Source organism: Suncus etruscus, chromosome 2, assembly GCF_024139225.1.
Source record: "Suncus etruscus isolate mSunEtr1 chromosome 2, mSunEtr1.pri.cur, whole genome shotgun sequence".
Lineage (NCBI taxonomy): Eukaryota > Metazoa > Chordata > Mammalia > Eulipotyphla > Soricidae > Suncus > Suncus etruscus.
Genome location: NC_064849.1, coordinates 163,253,068 through 163,268,932, shown reverse-complemented (window position 1 = coordinate 163,268,932; position 15,865 = coordinate 163,253,068). Strand labels below are relative to the sequence as shown.

The 15,865-nt window shown below is 33.4% G+C and overlaps 1 pseudogene; it reads left to right on the top strand.

Annotated features, from left to right (window-relative positions):
• The first annotated feature begins 6,131 nt into the window (after window positions 1-6,131).
• LOC126001909 (protein SET-like) lies at window positions 6,132-13,806 on the top strand (annotated as a pseudogene).
• Window positions 13,807-15,865: the final 2,059 nt, after the last annotated feature.

Below are 15,865 nucleotides of genomic sequence, written 5' to 3'. Positions count from 1 at the left end.
ACTGGAGGAAATTTTAATTGCCATGTTGTGGATGTGGAAATTGAGGCGGAGAGATTTAAATAGTTTTCCTAGGTTATAAGTATGGGAAACAACATTGGAATTAAACAGCAATAAGTAACTAAATGGAAACAATTTAATTATTTAAGTTTATATAGATTCTGTAATGACTTTCAAGGTCAATATTCTCCATGTTTGACTGAGTTCAAATATAATTTAAACAGGTGTCTAATCTTCAGAGTTAGTTTGACATTAAGTTTGCCAACAGTATCTAAACTCTGTAAATTAAAAAAAGTTAAAAATGAGAGAGAGAGAATATAGTTTAAAGACAATGGTCATGCAGGTGGCCTCTCTATGTTCAATCTAGGCATCACATCAGTCCCTAGTGGACAGCTAAGACTATATTCTGAGCACCATTGAGTGTGGCCCAACACTTCCCTCTCCAAATAAAAAATAAATACTCAATTTTGTTTTTATAAAACCATAAAAATGCCAAGGGTATTTTAAGGATTTATTATCAGTATGCCATTGTTATGCTTACATTCATATTATACAGTTTTATTTATGTTCCTATGAATAGGAGTATTACTGAGAGGCAATATCATCTTTTTTGTCACTCCTTTTATATCCACCATTTAATATAATTTTTTTCTGTACTTCTCATTATTATGAACATATCTCTTTTTATTTTTCAACTTCTAGCTATACACTTTACTCTGGTTTAAATATTGAGGCATTAAACTCCAACTCTTAATACTACTGCTTCCTTAATATCTTATATTCTTTCTAAAATGGCATCTGTCCTTTGAGTGGGATGATTCAGATTGGGGATTTGTGGGTCAGATCCTGAGTCTCAATGCAGTATTCCACTTCTTAATATACAGTTCTCATCTACACTGTCTTTGACATCACATCAATATCCCATGATGAAATCTTTTTTCAACCTGTTTGCTAGACTAAACAGAGACAAGGAAACAGGTAATGACAGGCTTGAAACATGGTTTGGGGATCTTGGGAGAGAAAAAAGAAAGTTTAAAAAAATTTTGATGAACAGTATAGTCACTCAAGCTTGTGGTGTCTCATCTGATCCTCTCAATATTTGGAAGTTTTCCCAAGACTTGCCCTAGTGAGACAGAGAAGACTTATTAGATCATTGTGTCTGCTTCCCCACCTGGGCAGGAAAGAGTCTCCCATACGGAGAACATATGGCTTGGTCTTAGATTAGCAACAAAGAATGTCAGTTGGCAGACAGATGGAGGAGAAGCAGAGGATTGTATGAGCTTTGCTAGCCTGGAGCTCACAAATGGATTTTAAAAATCAAACCTAGTTATTTTAGTTATAAAAATAAACAGTAGCCAACCAATGGATAGAAAGAGACCCTGCCATTTATTGAATTCACATTCAATCAAGGCACCTTTTATGATCTTATTTTATTGTTCCCCTCTCAGTGTTTTTACTGTGCTCATTGCATAGAGGAAGAAAGTGAGGCTTCAAGGTGGTAGTCATTTCCTTCATGCCATAGATCTATTCAACTGACTGAGCATATAGGAAACAATCTAAGAGTTTGATTTGCAAGTCAAAAATACACCTTTTTGGAAATTGACATAAAATAAATGGACCATTGTTTTAGTTTTAGAGCATAGTATAATGATTCAATGTTTGGATACACTGACAAGTGAAGTGATCAACATGATATATTTATCAATGTTTTTAGCAATTTTGTTGTTTATGATATAAGTTTATTGACTTCCTTTTCCATTCTCTACACATACTCCTGATATTTATATATTGTATTGATCTATTTTAATCAATATTTTGTTTTTTAGGGCCATATCGGACTACTCAAGGGTTAGTCCAGCTCTGTTCTTGCGTTTACTCTACTCGTGCTCAGGGATGAGGTGTTGAATTGAATTTGACTTCATGAAAGGGACTGGGAAAATTAAAGTGAAAGGAGTAGCTTCTGTAAAAGGAGAAAAGTCAAGAGATTTTATTATCTTGGAAGGCAAAGAAACTATTAGTTGGTGAAGGAGAAAACAGCAGAGATGCCAATTGCTTTTGGCAGAATGAAGAAGGGATAAGGTTTTATCATTGGATCAGGCCTCACTGAGAAGCTTGGAAATATAGCTTGATAAGAACTTTGGGATAAGAGCTTTTTTGGAACACAGAAAGGAAGAAAAATGAGCAGGCTGATACAGAGTATATAGACAATTCCTTGAAGGAGTTTCCCATTTTTCTTATTTTCTTTAAAATATGATAATTTAAGCTTGCTTACCTGCTAATAGAAATGACCTAAGATGCATAAAGAAAAATGATGGTACTTAAGGTCTAGGAAATAATTATGGGACTAAATTCTTTAAACAGAGGAGAAAGGAAAAGATCCAATTATCAAATATAGTCACAGCATTTATTAAAAAAACATGGAAAATTTATCTATTGAAAAAGGATAGAAGTAGCACATCGTGACAGACATTTTTAACACTGAAAAAATATATGACATAATTGTTTATTGTGATTAAACATTTTGGAAAGTACAAATGAGGAAAACAAAAATCATAGCATAGCTATGATTTTTTATGATTCATAATTAGAAGTTGGGAAAATTAATAATATAAATATAAGCTTTATTTGAACTATATTTTTATGTCAGACTGAATAGAAAAGGTGTTAATTTATATTAGAAAACTATGAATTATGATTAAAATATTTAATATAATTATTTAGTCTCAAATCATGAGATTTTAATAAAATTAGCATGGGGATTAACTTTAGAAGGAATGAATGATGGGAGTTTTAAGAATGAAAGATGACCAGAGAGGGACAGGGGGAATATAAAAAATGATTATGTGATGGCTTATGCTTTAGAGTAACTAGATGATTTGATTTTTTTAAGATTAGAGACATATTGATATAGTTATGAAGAGAATAACAATAAGTAAACCAGCTGATTAGACTATGTGTGGGAATAAACATTATGGACAGATTTAGGAGAAAGGTATTTCTACTAATAGCAGAATATGAGTTCCAGAAATTATATTGACTATTTCTGTAGATGGAGGATTAGGAAGCTGTGTAATACCTGGACCTGTCCTAATAAATTTTCTAATAAATAAAAAGATATTTTTCAAGAGCACAAATGATAATCTAAGGGCTACAGATTCTTGTAATGACTGAGTTTGCAGAATCAACTATGGTATTATAAATATTTCTCTATTAACCAGTAGTAAGTCTATTCTGAGCAGTTGGAATTTCCTCAGACATAATGATGCTATTAGCAATGACATTTAATGTTTTATCAGTATTCCAAAGTAACTTTCATACTTATAGAGTAGTCTTGATTTTATAAAAACCAACTTCACCAGTTAAGTGTATTCTGACCAGTTGGAATTTTCTCAAACATAATGATGCTATTATCAATAAGTTAATGTTTTATTAGTATTCCAAAGTAACTTTCATACTTATAGAGTAGGCTTGATTTTATAAAAACCAACTTGACCAGTTAAGTTGTGAAATAAGGACTAAAGTGAAAGTAGAGCATTTAGAACACTTTCCTCGGTTCAAGTTTCTGACCACATATGGTCCCTTGAGTGCTCCCATGATTGATTCCTGAGCACAGATGTAAGAGTAAGACAAATTTATCAAATTTTGATAAATGCATATACACTAAAAAGTCAACATCAAAGAAGATATTTTCCATTTAATAATAATTTACACCTTTATTTTATATCTATGATGTATTCTGTCTTTCTCATACACACTCTTAATATTCCTTAGGGGAAATATGCATTTATCAATTTCTTTGGATAATTTTAATCTTTGCTAGCTTTTATACATTTTCTTGAATTTTTTAAAGTGCTCAGCTGGTAAGTATACTTAAATTCTTCCTACAATTTATAAAAGACTGGAGGTGGAGTGATAGTACTATAGGTAAAGCACTTACTTTGCATACAGCTGACTCAGTTTTGATTCTGCATGGTACCCTGAGCACTGCAGGAATAACTCCTGTATGCAGAGCCAGAAGGAAACCCTGAGCATAGCATTTCTAAGTGTGACCCAAAAATAAAAACAAAAATTAAAATTATATAAAAAGTTTAAAATATTTTGTGTTGCAGGATAAATCTCTTTTGTGACTAAAATAAAGCAAGAAAAAAAAAGAGAAGCACAAATCAATTTTTTTCCATCCAGGTAAAGTTTATTGTTTTTTTAATCTAGGCAGTTTGTTATAAAATGACAAGCACTATTGAAATTTTTAACAGAAATAGCTGTAGTATTTTGAATATGAAAGTGTTAAAATGTCAAAATGTGAGATAACATAGTAAATACAGTTAGAAACTTTTTGTAGATAAATATTAAGTCTCTTCAAAACATAATTTTAGAACTTGGTATATTCTGTAGAATTCTGAAGATTTTGAAAATGATTCTGTCAATGACTGGACCTCTCAGGAAAAAGAATCAATTGTTTCGTTGTTGGTTTTTTTTTTCTTTTGTTCTTTGTTTTGTTTTTATTTCAGGACCTTGGTTATTGTATGGCTGCTATCTATATTGCTCTGGTGCTTTTAGAGTATTTTTGTTTGATTTTTTTTATCTTTTTTTTTTGTATTGTTATGTTTTTTTTTCTTTTCCCTCTTTGCTCTTAAACAGATAGATATAGCCTCTAGCAGGACTCCTCTCATTTTTTGCTTATTTGATTTTTGCCCCATTTTATTATTATTATTTATTTTTTGTTTCTTTCAAACAGAACCACACAACTTGAATTATCTTGTTCTGCCTCACAAGAGGGAAATAATGGAGGGTACCAAGACCAAAACAGTCATATGAACATTAAGTAGAAATAAAAAAAAGGATCAAAGTTAAGCACCAAATCCAAAGCCAATGACCACAGAATCGATACCCAATTTACAACATATTAGACACTAGACCACCTATACTATCAGCCTGGGGGGATATAAAAAGGGGATATGAGGTGCATGCTGGGAACAGGGGTGGAGGAAGGACAATATTGGTGGTGGGAATGCCCCTGATTCAATAATACTATGTACCTAAAATATTGCTGTAAAAGAGTTGTAATGCACTTTGATTAAAATAAAAAAAATAAATTACTGAATAAAGTTTAAAAAAATCAAGAAAATAATAATTAGATGATGTGTCATTTTTGGGGACAGATATAAAATCACTGGGTGTTTTACTGATGGGTGTATTTGTGTGTGTGAGATACTATATCCTGCCAATTCTTTTTCCCTTATCCATGGAAAATCATTTCCTAGGTTAGGAATCTTTCAGGTGTTAGTGACAAAAGTTCAAATCTGAGTAACACAGATTGATTGGACTATGATATCTATTAATATCTAATATATTGCCCAAAACTTACTTTCTTCAAAGAGAATTTATTTTTTTGTCTCAGGGTTACTATGAATTCATTGTATTATAGTTTTAGTGGTCATAAAAGTTAGCACAGTTTATAATCTGTTTATAATCTCTCACAGGAATACAGTGTGGGTATAAGATTAGAGGAAACCATCTCCTTTGAACATGGAGTTCGAAAGTATTTGTATGTCCTGGTTCTAGGAATGTGAGCTTAAGGGGTTAAGGTTAGGTGCAGATAGAACATCATAAATATAATGGAAATGAGCTAACAATTTGGAGACAAAAATATAAAAAAAGATTTAAGTTATTGTGTCTGGGATGCACTTTCTTCTCTAAGGAAGACTTATATCGGATAATATAAAAAGTTCAGTAGGCAGTAGAGAATGCTGAAAAACACCTGCATATTCAGGTTTCTAACTACTGTTTATTTCAGGCATGTCCATTAACAGCCTACATCTTTGACATATCAAGCAAACAATAATCTTCACTAAAGCCTACCTATCTATTATTCTGACCTTAAAACTCAGAGCCAGAGAACTTTCAGATATGGGAGATGGGGATTTGGTCCAAGAACTTTGGGAGGGCTAGTCCTTAAGGTGCACGTTCTAGGATTACTTAGTAGAAGATACAGACATGACAGTGGTTGGGGTTAATTTTACATTTTTGAACCAAAGTTTACATTTTTTTAACCAAATGCTTCAGTTGTTCCTCAGAGATTTCCCTAGTTAAGTGAGTTCTTTACCTAACCCACCTGACAGTTTGCTTAAGATAACATGGCAATAGAGAGTATACAGTAAGACAGATGTTGCAATCTGTTATGACTTTGATGGAATTGTTATCTCATTCTTTTTGCTCCGTTATATTTATTAGAAGCAAGTCATTAGCCCCCTCTTAAGAGAAACTGATGCATGAGTTCCCCAAAGTTGTAATATTGCTAGTTCCTGGTATTGTGTTGAAATGGCATGGTTTAATGCAAACTTGAAAGTTTACTCGTTAGAATAACACATAAATAATAAAGGTAGAGATATAATTAGTCTTCAGAAAACACATTGAACCTAAAAGACAAATTCAAATATCAGTTAACATTTACATGTTACATGTTACATAATATTTACAATGTTTCCTCTAGCTTATTTCATTCTAAGTTATTTCATGATAGCCAACAATATTTTCATGATAGCTGCAGGTCTTAATCACACCAGTTTAACAATGTAGCAGATAGAATTGCTCCTTCCTATCAGTTCAGCAAAATTCCCAGACTAATAATTACTGAACTAAATTTGGTCACAAGGTCATTCTTAAGTCAATTTTGTGATCAATTAAAAGGATTGGTCTTCCTCACATGAAGAATGTGCACATGGTCATGGACCATACTACTCTATCAAAGAACATTAGGATGTTGATCTAAAGAGAGCAAAGGAATCTTGGCATAAAGAAAAAGCATAGATGATCCAGAGAGTCCTGTATTAACAATTATAGTCAAATATCTAACTACCAAAATTATAGCTCATAACTAAGAAATTAAATGTTTATGGAAACAAGTTTTTTTTTTTTGGTTTTTCGGACCACACCCATTTGATGCTCAGGGGTTACTCCTGGCTAAGTGCTCAGAAATTGCCCCTGGCTTGGGGGGACCACATGGGGTGCCGGGGATCGAACTGCGGTCCCGATCTTTCCTTGGCTAGCGCTTGCAAGGCAGACACCTTAACTCTAGCGCCACCTCGCGGGCCCCGGAAACAAGTTTCTTACCTAAAAAGAATTGAGTCATGGAACTATATGTCTATACTATTTTTAAATAAACTGGATTAAAAATTGGATGTAAAATTGATGTCTATAAATGCATTAAAGGATATGTAATAATTGTCTAATACATTTTTCTCTTTTTTCAAACATTAAAATATGGCCTAATATAGCTAACAATATAGCCAATTTACAGAAAAGATGTCAAATGGGTCTAATTTATTGATTGACTTACCGTATTTTCTGGGGTATAAGACGACTGGGCATATAAGACGACCCCCTAATTTTGCAGTTAAAACATAGGTTTAGGCCTATATTCGCTGTATCAGACAGAACGTTCCTGTGCTGCAACTGTATGGACCATAGGAAGCCAATCCCAACAAGCGAAGGTTCAAAGGTTCTACTGCAATAGACTTCCTCTCTGACTCTGGCCAAGCTGAGCAGGCTTTTGACAGTGTAGATTCGGGTCCAGAACATTGCCGAATTTGCATGCATCAAAAGCCTTCTTGGATTGGCTGAGTTCGGAGCAGCCTGGCAGTGATTGGTGCAGAACAGTGTCTAATTTGCATGCATAAAACGCCTGCTTGAATTGGCTGAGTCAGAGAGGCGATTCGAGCAGCCTGGCAGTGATTGGTCCCTTATCATAGGCACCTTTTCTGGCAATTCCCTAGCGGCGTCAGGTCAGTTAATCTCCCCTAGTACATGAACCAAACAACACCCCGTCTTAGGAGCCTAGCACTGAACCACCAACACGGTTAGCTGGGTTTTGCCAGAAGTGGCCCCCAGATCTCCTGAGTACTGTTTCGGAGCCTCCAAGAAAGAGATTTGGAAACTCTGCAGCCTGATATTTTTTTGTTTCGTTTAGCGGCATATTGAAACATTTTTTGGGATATACTCGGTGTATAAAACGACCCCTATTTTCGGTTGACATTTTTTTGTTTCAAAAGTCGTCATATATGCCGGAAAATACTGTATATTTCATTTAGTCTCAGCCCTTGTCTCTAAAACTTTATTCCATACTTTCCATCTACTTAAATGTTTGTGATACCAGTATCAAACCCAGGGTCTCACAGATATAATGTATTCACTTTAACACTGAGCTTCATTACTAACACATGTTTATTTATTTTATAAAAATAGCAAAAATATACAGGGAAATAATAAAACAGTATGATATTAATTAATCAAAAGAGACAGGAATATTCTCTTGAAGGTTGTAGTTCTCTGATCATTATGCATTTTAATGAATAACTGAAAAAAACAATGCTCTCACAACATAGTCATTTTCAAGACTTTTTTTGGATTCTTTTATTCTCTAAAGTTTTATTATTATTTGGGAATATCTTGATCTATTGTGCATTACTTAGAAACTCCTAAATTTATACATGATACTCAATGTGTTTTAAGATTTATTGACTTAAAATAGAAATTTATTGTTCAAGGAAATTTTCATCAGTTGATCTCAAAGGTGTCAAGGCCAACTTTCCATCTAAAAGTGAAGGCAGCTGCTACCTGCTCTCCCAGCTGCTACTTGCCTTCCCAGATGCCTATGGAGCTATGGTTGGGTATATGAAACTAGTAAACCTCTCTTGAAGGAAGAGATACTTCAGTTCATATTATAGAGATATGGGCAAATAACATTCCTAAGAGTAGGACAAACTTTCAATAGCTCTAAAGTAGAGGCCAAAGACCTTGGTGTTTCAAAGGAAAAGTAATGTTAGAAGTGCAGTATACTGTGAACTAATGTTCATATAGCAGACTTGCAGACATATGTTACTCCTATCATTCCAAGACATAATTCCAAATGAAATTAATTGGTGTCTAAATTAATTGGTGTCCAGAGAGGTGGTGATTTATCCAAGCTAGTATAAGAAGTGGCTAAAGCAGAGTTCTGATATTTCTTTTCTGATCACATTCTGGCATTCTGATCAAGATGCCAGTTGGTGTTTAGATTGACTTCTAGATTAAGTTTTTTTTTTCAAAATAGTGTGTGTATGTGTGTGTTGTGTGTGTGTGTGTGTGTGTATTTGAGGTGGTTAGATCACAGGCATCATGCTTTCTTAGGTTGCATTGACTACACGCTCAAAATTCAAACTGATGCTTTCTAAATATTTTGTTGTATCACTCCAACAATACACTATTGTTTTTCACTTTATCAGGGTAGACTTTACTGAGTTTCTTAACTTAGGGGAAATATTTTAGATTAAATTTAACTGAGTATTCTAATAGAATAGCAAATATATACGATACCTAAAAGTGACTTTAAAACCATTTAAATATGTTGTATGACACCTAAAATTATTTGCAAAATCAAATATCCAACTAAGGGAATAAAATAGTTGTGTTCAATAGCTCAAATCATTCATAAAAATATATTATGTAAAATTAAATGACTGTTCAAATCCAGAACATTTTAAATCTCTAATGAAGAATTAAATGAATTTTTAAAGTTAGTGAAGCATTATAACAGACAGGTTATTTAATTTGTATTATTAAAAATGTAATTATTAAATATTCATGACATAATATGCTTTATGAGACATAAATACTCATACCAAAATCATATGGTGAAGATAAAGTGCAGACAAAGAGTCTGGGTTCCCACAACCAATGACCCTCAAATGTCCTGCTAATAAATGCCAGATTCTCATCTTGTAAAACTCCTATGGGAGAATCATAAAGGATGAACATTTGACCCAACATTTATTTTTATAAAATAAGCACCTTTAGTTTTTTTCTAAGGAATTATTTTCATATTCTATAGAAGTCTAAAGTCCTTTATAAAAATCTGTACTTAATGTCTCACAACTACAACCATAAATGTGAAGTTACATATGGAAATTCAAACATCCAGCCTGCCAATCTAGAGATAAAATTCAAATTACAGTTGTAATATATGCTTTCATTTTCCTGGTTCCTAGGCATATATCAACTAATTATATATTCCTTCATTTGTCTTAGGCCATAGTTTTGGTTATAAAATTTTAGAAAATAAATTAATGTAAATTTAAAACAAAAATATAATGTATACACTCAGGCTGTGGTTAAGAATTGCAATAGGCCAGAAATTCCCAAGTTGTATTTTTTTTGTTAAAAACTAGAGGGATTAAGAATAGACTTATATACTTACTGCACAATAGAGAATAATGGGATTGTGAATAATATAATTTAAAATAAATATGTCAAAGATACATATATATATTCCAACATTTATCTATAAACATTTATAATTCTCTGTAGAGAAAAAGAAACAACTGTTGGAACCTCTGTGGTCAGTTATTATGGCTCATGCCATGTAAATCAGTTTTAATCTTGGCTGTTACCATAACCTTGGCTATATATATTAATAAGTATTACTTATCTAATACTTGTCTATTAGAACAAGAGCCAATGTTCTAGACTACAAAATATAGACTTTTTTCTTCACTACAGGACATGTTACATTATAGTAAATGCACTTAATTAGATCCAAATTGGGAAAGAGGTGCTAATTTCATCATAAAAGCCAACTATCGTTTTCTATGTCTATTTTTTGTGTTTTGCCATGAATCCTATTGTTTGAAGCTCTAAGAAGCAGATGTTTACTGACAAAGAGAATTCCCATAATTCAGTCTATTCCCCAAAGAATCCTTTGATTTGGCTATGAAAGTTATTCATTGAGTTTCTATTTTTATTAAATTTTTTATAAATCTTTATTTAAGCACCATGATTACAAGCATGTTTGAGTTGTCATTTTTTTTGAGTTCTTGACGGCAAAAGCAGTGCTAGGATAGGTTAGGATTGTGTTGTGAGCAAAGTATATGTGACAGAGTGAGAGGCTGAGAATAAAGTAGAAGATAAGGAAGAAGATAAGGAGTAGCCTTGGGAAGAAGTACGAAAAGTGTGGCATGAGGAGGAAGAAGAGGAAAGAGGAGGGAAAAATAAAAAAGAGGAAATGAAGAAAAGGGATGGAGGAGGCAAAAATACTTTTGGGTTACTAACAAAAGTAATAGAAAAATGAAGTTAGTTTATATTGAAAAATGCACAATCTATGTCTCAGGTGGAAAGATGGAATTCATAATTCAAAGTCTTAAGATATATTAAATAAGACAAAACATTATAATTTATAAGGATACCAATGTAAGGCATAGTCTTTTAATTGGGTGTGATAAAGTCAACAGGAGATTATACAACTGCAAGTATTGATATTTACTAATAACATATATAACTATACTATATAAAATACCTAGAATGATAAATATATAAATGTATGCATATTTAAATGTATTCAGTCTCAATAGCTTAAGATCTTGTAAGTAAATAACTTTTTCTTGTTTAAATGGATAATCAAAGGCTTTAAAAAAATCTTTTATTTGTCTAGAAAATTGTATTTAGTCAATATTTTCTTCTCATAATGTTATCCAAATGACCTTATCAGAAACAGCTTAAGGAAGCAAATAAAATACCATTTTCTTAATCTTAGCTTTTACTAATTGATTTTTATTTAAAGTCAACAAGAAATTTAAAAACACTTTTCTAAACAACTCTTAGATCAAAGAGGAGATCAAAAATGCATTTGTAGAGAATTAAGGAAATATTAATTTTATCCAAAGATAGGAAAAATAGAAAGCAATCAAATTCAGAATACAAACTTTAGCATAACATTGACACCAAAATCAGTAAAAATGAAGATAAAACAAAAACACACAAATAATAATCATGTTAATAAAAACACAAATTATCCAAGTAGGATTGAAGAAATTAGGGACAACTCATTCTGCCTAACCAAACCTGCTATAGCAGACAAAAGCAATTATTTTTCAGTTCTCTAATATTTGATACTTATATTAATAGTGATTATATTAGTTAATTCCATACAAATCATATGAAGCATTTTATTAAACTCTCTTTTAGTAATGCATTTCAATATATTAATAGAATTAAATAGATTATTAAAATATATAACATACTTGTTATGTAATTTGTAAAATATAGAGAGTAATGATATGTTTTTCAGAGACCTGTTGTGGGGATTAATTAAGTCAATTAGGTAATAACTTACAGTGTCTGAGAATAAACATATGTTACTATTTTTAAGAAATGTACCCTTTGACAAAGATGGACACTTCGTACTAGTCAAGGGATATGTGCAACAGGAAGAAATCGCTCTACTAAACATATATGCACCCAATGAGAAACCAGCAAAATATCTAATACAATTACTGACAAATTAGAAAAAGGATATCAATAATAACACAATAATTGTGGGAGAACTCAATATGGCCCTATCTTTACTTGATAATTTAACCAGACTGAAACCCAACAAAATATACTAGCCCTGAGAACAGAACTGGAAGAAAGAAGCATAGTAGATATATATGGGACACTCCATCCCCAGAAACCTGATACACATTCTTCTCCAATGTACACAGGTCACTCTCCAGAATAGAGCACATGCTGGCACATTAAACATACCCCCATAAAATAAAGAGGATAAAAAATTTGCAGGCTACCTTTACTGACCACAAGGTTTTGAAATTAGATGTGAACTACAAAGGGACACAGAAGAAAAAACTTTAACACCTGGAAATTAAACAGCCTACTACTGAACAATCAGTGGGCCTGAGATGAAATCAAAGAGGAAACCAAAACTTTCCTGGAAACAAATGACAATAAAAACACAAACTATCAGAACCTATGGGACACAGCAAAAGCGGTCCTGAGAGGAAAATCTATAGCTTTGAAAGCACACATCAGAAAGGAAGAAGGGGCATACCTTAATAGCTTAATGACACAGCTTATAAAATTAGAAAATGATCAACAAAAGGAACCAAAATAGGGAGACAGAAGGAAATAACAAAGCTTAAAGCAGAAATCAATGAAGTGGAAACCCAAAAAACAATATGAAAGATCAACGAAAACAGATGTTGGTTCTTTGAGAAAAATAAACCCCAAGACTGAGGAGGTGCTCAGCTTGCTGGGCCGAGGAAGGGAGAAAAAGAGCAACAGGAAGCAATTGAATATGTCGATGAAGTACAAAATGAAATAGACAGACTTAATGAACAAGCCAGTGAGGAGATTTTGAAAGTTGAATAGAAATATAACAAACTCCACCAGCCATTTTTTCAGAAGAGGTCGAAATTGATCGCCAAAATCCCTAATTGTTGGGTAATGACATTTGTCAACAATCCACAAGTGTCTGCACTGCTTGGGGAGGAGGATGAAGATGCGCTGCAGTATTTGACAAGAGATGAAGTGACAGAGTTTGAAGATATTAAATCAGGCTACAGAATAGATTTTTATTTTGATGAAAACTCTTATTTCGAATATAAAGTTCTCTCCAAAGAATTTCATCTGAAGGAGAGTGGTGATCCATCTTCAAAGGCACTGAAATTAAATCGAAATCTGGAAAAGATTTAACGAAACGCTCAAGTCAAATGCAGAATAAAGGCAGCAGGAAGAGACAGCATGAGGAACCCGAGACTTTCTTTACCTGGTTCACCGACCACTCTGATGCTGGGGCAGATGAGGTTGTCAAGGATGACATTTGGCCAAATCCTTTACAGTACTACTTGGTTCCTGACATGGATGATGAGGAAGAGGAAGAAGATGATAATGAAGAGGAAGGAGGATTGGAAGATATTGATGAAGAAGGGATGAAGATGAAGGTGAAGAGGAAGATAATGATGAGAGGAGGAAGGAGAGGAGGAGGAAGGAGAAGATGACTAAAGGACACAGTTTCTGATCTCTTCTCATTTCCTGCAATCCCTGGGAGCAAGTTGCAGTCTTTTCTTCTCCCCTCCCTGCCCCTCTTGTTCTCAGTCTCCCTGTTTTCGAGGTCTCTTTTCTCCTTTACACCATGGTTCTCAACTTAATTTGGGGAAACCTTGAACAGAATTGAGTGGGGAAAAAGATCTCTACCGCTTTTTGTTCCAAATTCGTTTTATCCAATCTTGTTTCTCAAAAATTATGGAATGAACACCACTGTGCTCTGTGGGAAAAAAGAAAACCCTTCTGCTTCCTTCGCTGTGCTGGAAGCGGGAAGGTGCTAGGCCCCTGTGTAGTAGTGCATAGAAGTCTAGCTTTTTCCCTCCTTTCTCTGTATATCAGGCTCAGAGATCACACTGTGTCTCTATGTGAATATGGACAGTTAGCATTTACCAACGTGTATCTGTCTACATTCTCTTGTATAAAAGAAACTTAAAAAAATGATAGGGGATTATAGAACAGCAGCAAAAGGGTGGGTTTGAGATGCTCGGGTGGGTTAAGTGGGAATTTTGACAACATGGCTTCTCCTTTGGCATGTTTAATTGTGATGTTTAAAGGACATCCTTGCAGTTTAAAATGACACTTTTAAAATAAAATTCGCTCCTAATGATGACCGCCACTAATTGAGCCCTGCCACTTGATGGGAGAATCAGCAGAAATTTGTAGGAACTTCTTTGGAATTGACATTCTCTATGGTAATTTTGTTCCTGTTTATTTTTAAATTTTCTTTTTGTTTCACTGGAAATAAAGATGATCAGTTTTAAACATTAAAAGTGTACGTGTTGCTTTGTTACAATAAAACTAAATGTGTACACACACAAAAAAAGATATTAAAAGGGGAGATCATTACAGATATTGAGGAGATTCAAAGGGTAATCAGAGACTACTTTGAGAAACTATACCACCAAATATGAGAACCTGGGAGAAAAGGAAAAATACCTGGACTCTTATAATCTTCCATGGTTGAGTAAGGAGAATGTAGCATATCTAACGATCCTCATCACTATTGAGAAAATTAAAACAGTAATCAAATGTCTGCCCAAAAACAAAAGCCCAGGCTTAGATGGATTCACTAATAAATTTTTCAAACCTTTCAAGAGGAACTACTACTAATCCTGGCGAGGCTCTCTCATGAAATTGAAAAAAAGGGAACACTTCGAAATAGCTTTTGTAAAGCCAAAATCACCTTGATATCAAAACCAGACAGAGATGATGCCAAAAAAGAAAGTTATATACCAATATCCCTGATGAATGCAGATGCAAAGGTACTCACAAAAATTGTGACAAATAGGATCCAATGCCTCATCAATAAGATCATCCACTACTTTCAAGTAGGTTTCATCTCAGGAATGCAAGGATGGTTTAACATCCATAAATCTATCAACATAATACACAACATCAACAACAAGAAAAATAAAAACCACATGATCATATCAATAGACACAAAGTATTTAATAAGGTCCAACACCCATTCTTGATAAAAAAAAAACTCTCAGCAAGATGGGAATGAAAGGAACCTTTCTCAATATAGTTAAGGCCATCTACCACAAGCCAATGACAAATATTCTCAATGGAGAGAAACTAAAAGCCTTCCCTCTAAATTCTGGTACAAGACAAGATTGTCCTCTTTCACCACTCCTATTCAACATGCTACTGGAAGTACTTGCTATACGATTAGGCAAAAACAAGATATCAAGGGAATCGAGATAGGAAAGGAAGTCAAGCTCTCACTGTTTGCAGATGACATGATACTATACTTAGAAAGCCTTAAAGACTCTACCAAAAAGCTTCTAGAAACAATAGATTCATAATAGTAAAGTGGAAGGATACAAAATTAACACACAGAAATCAATGGGTATTTTACACACCAATAGTGATAGGGAAGAAATGAACATTAAGAAAACAACCCCATTCACATTATTGTCACACAAACTCAAATATCTTGGAATCAACTTGACTAAAGAGGTGAAGGGCCTATATACAAAGAGAACTATAAAACCCTGCTTCAAGAAATAAGAGA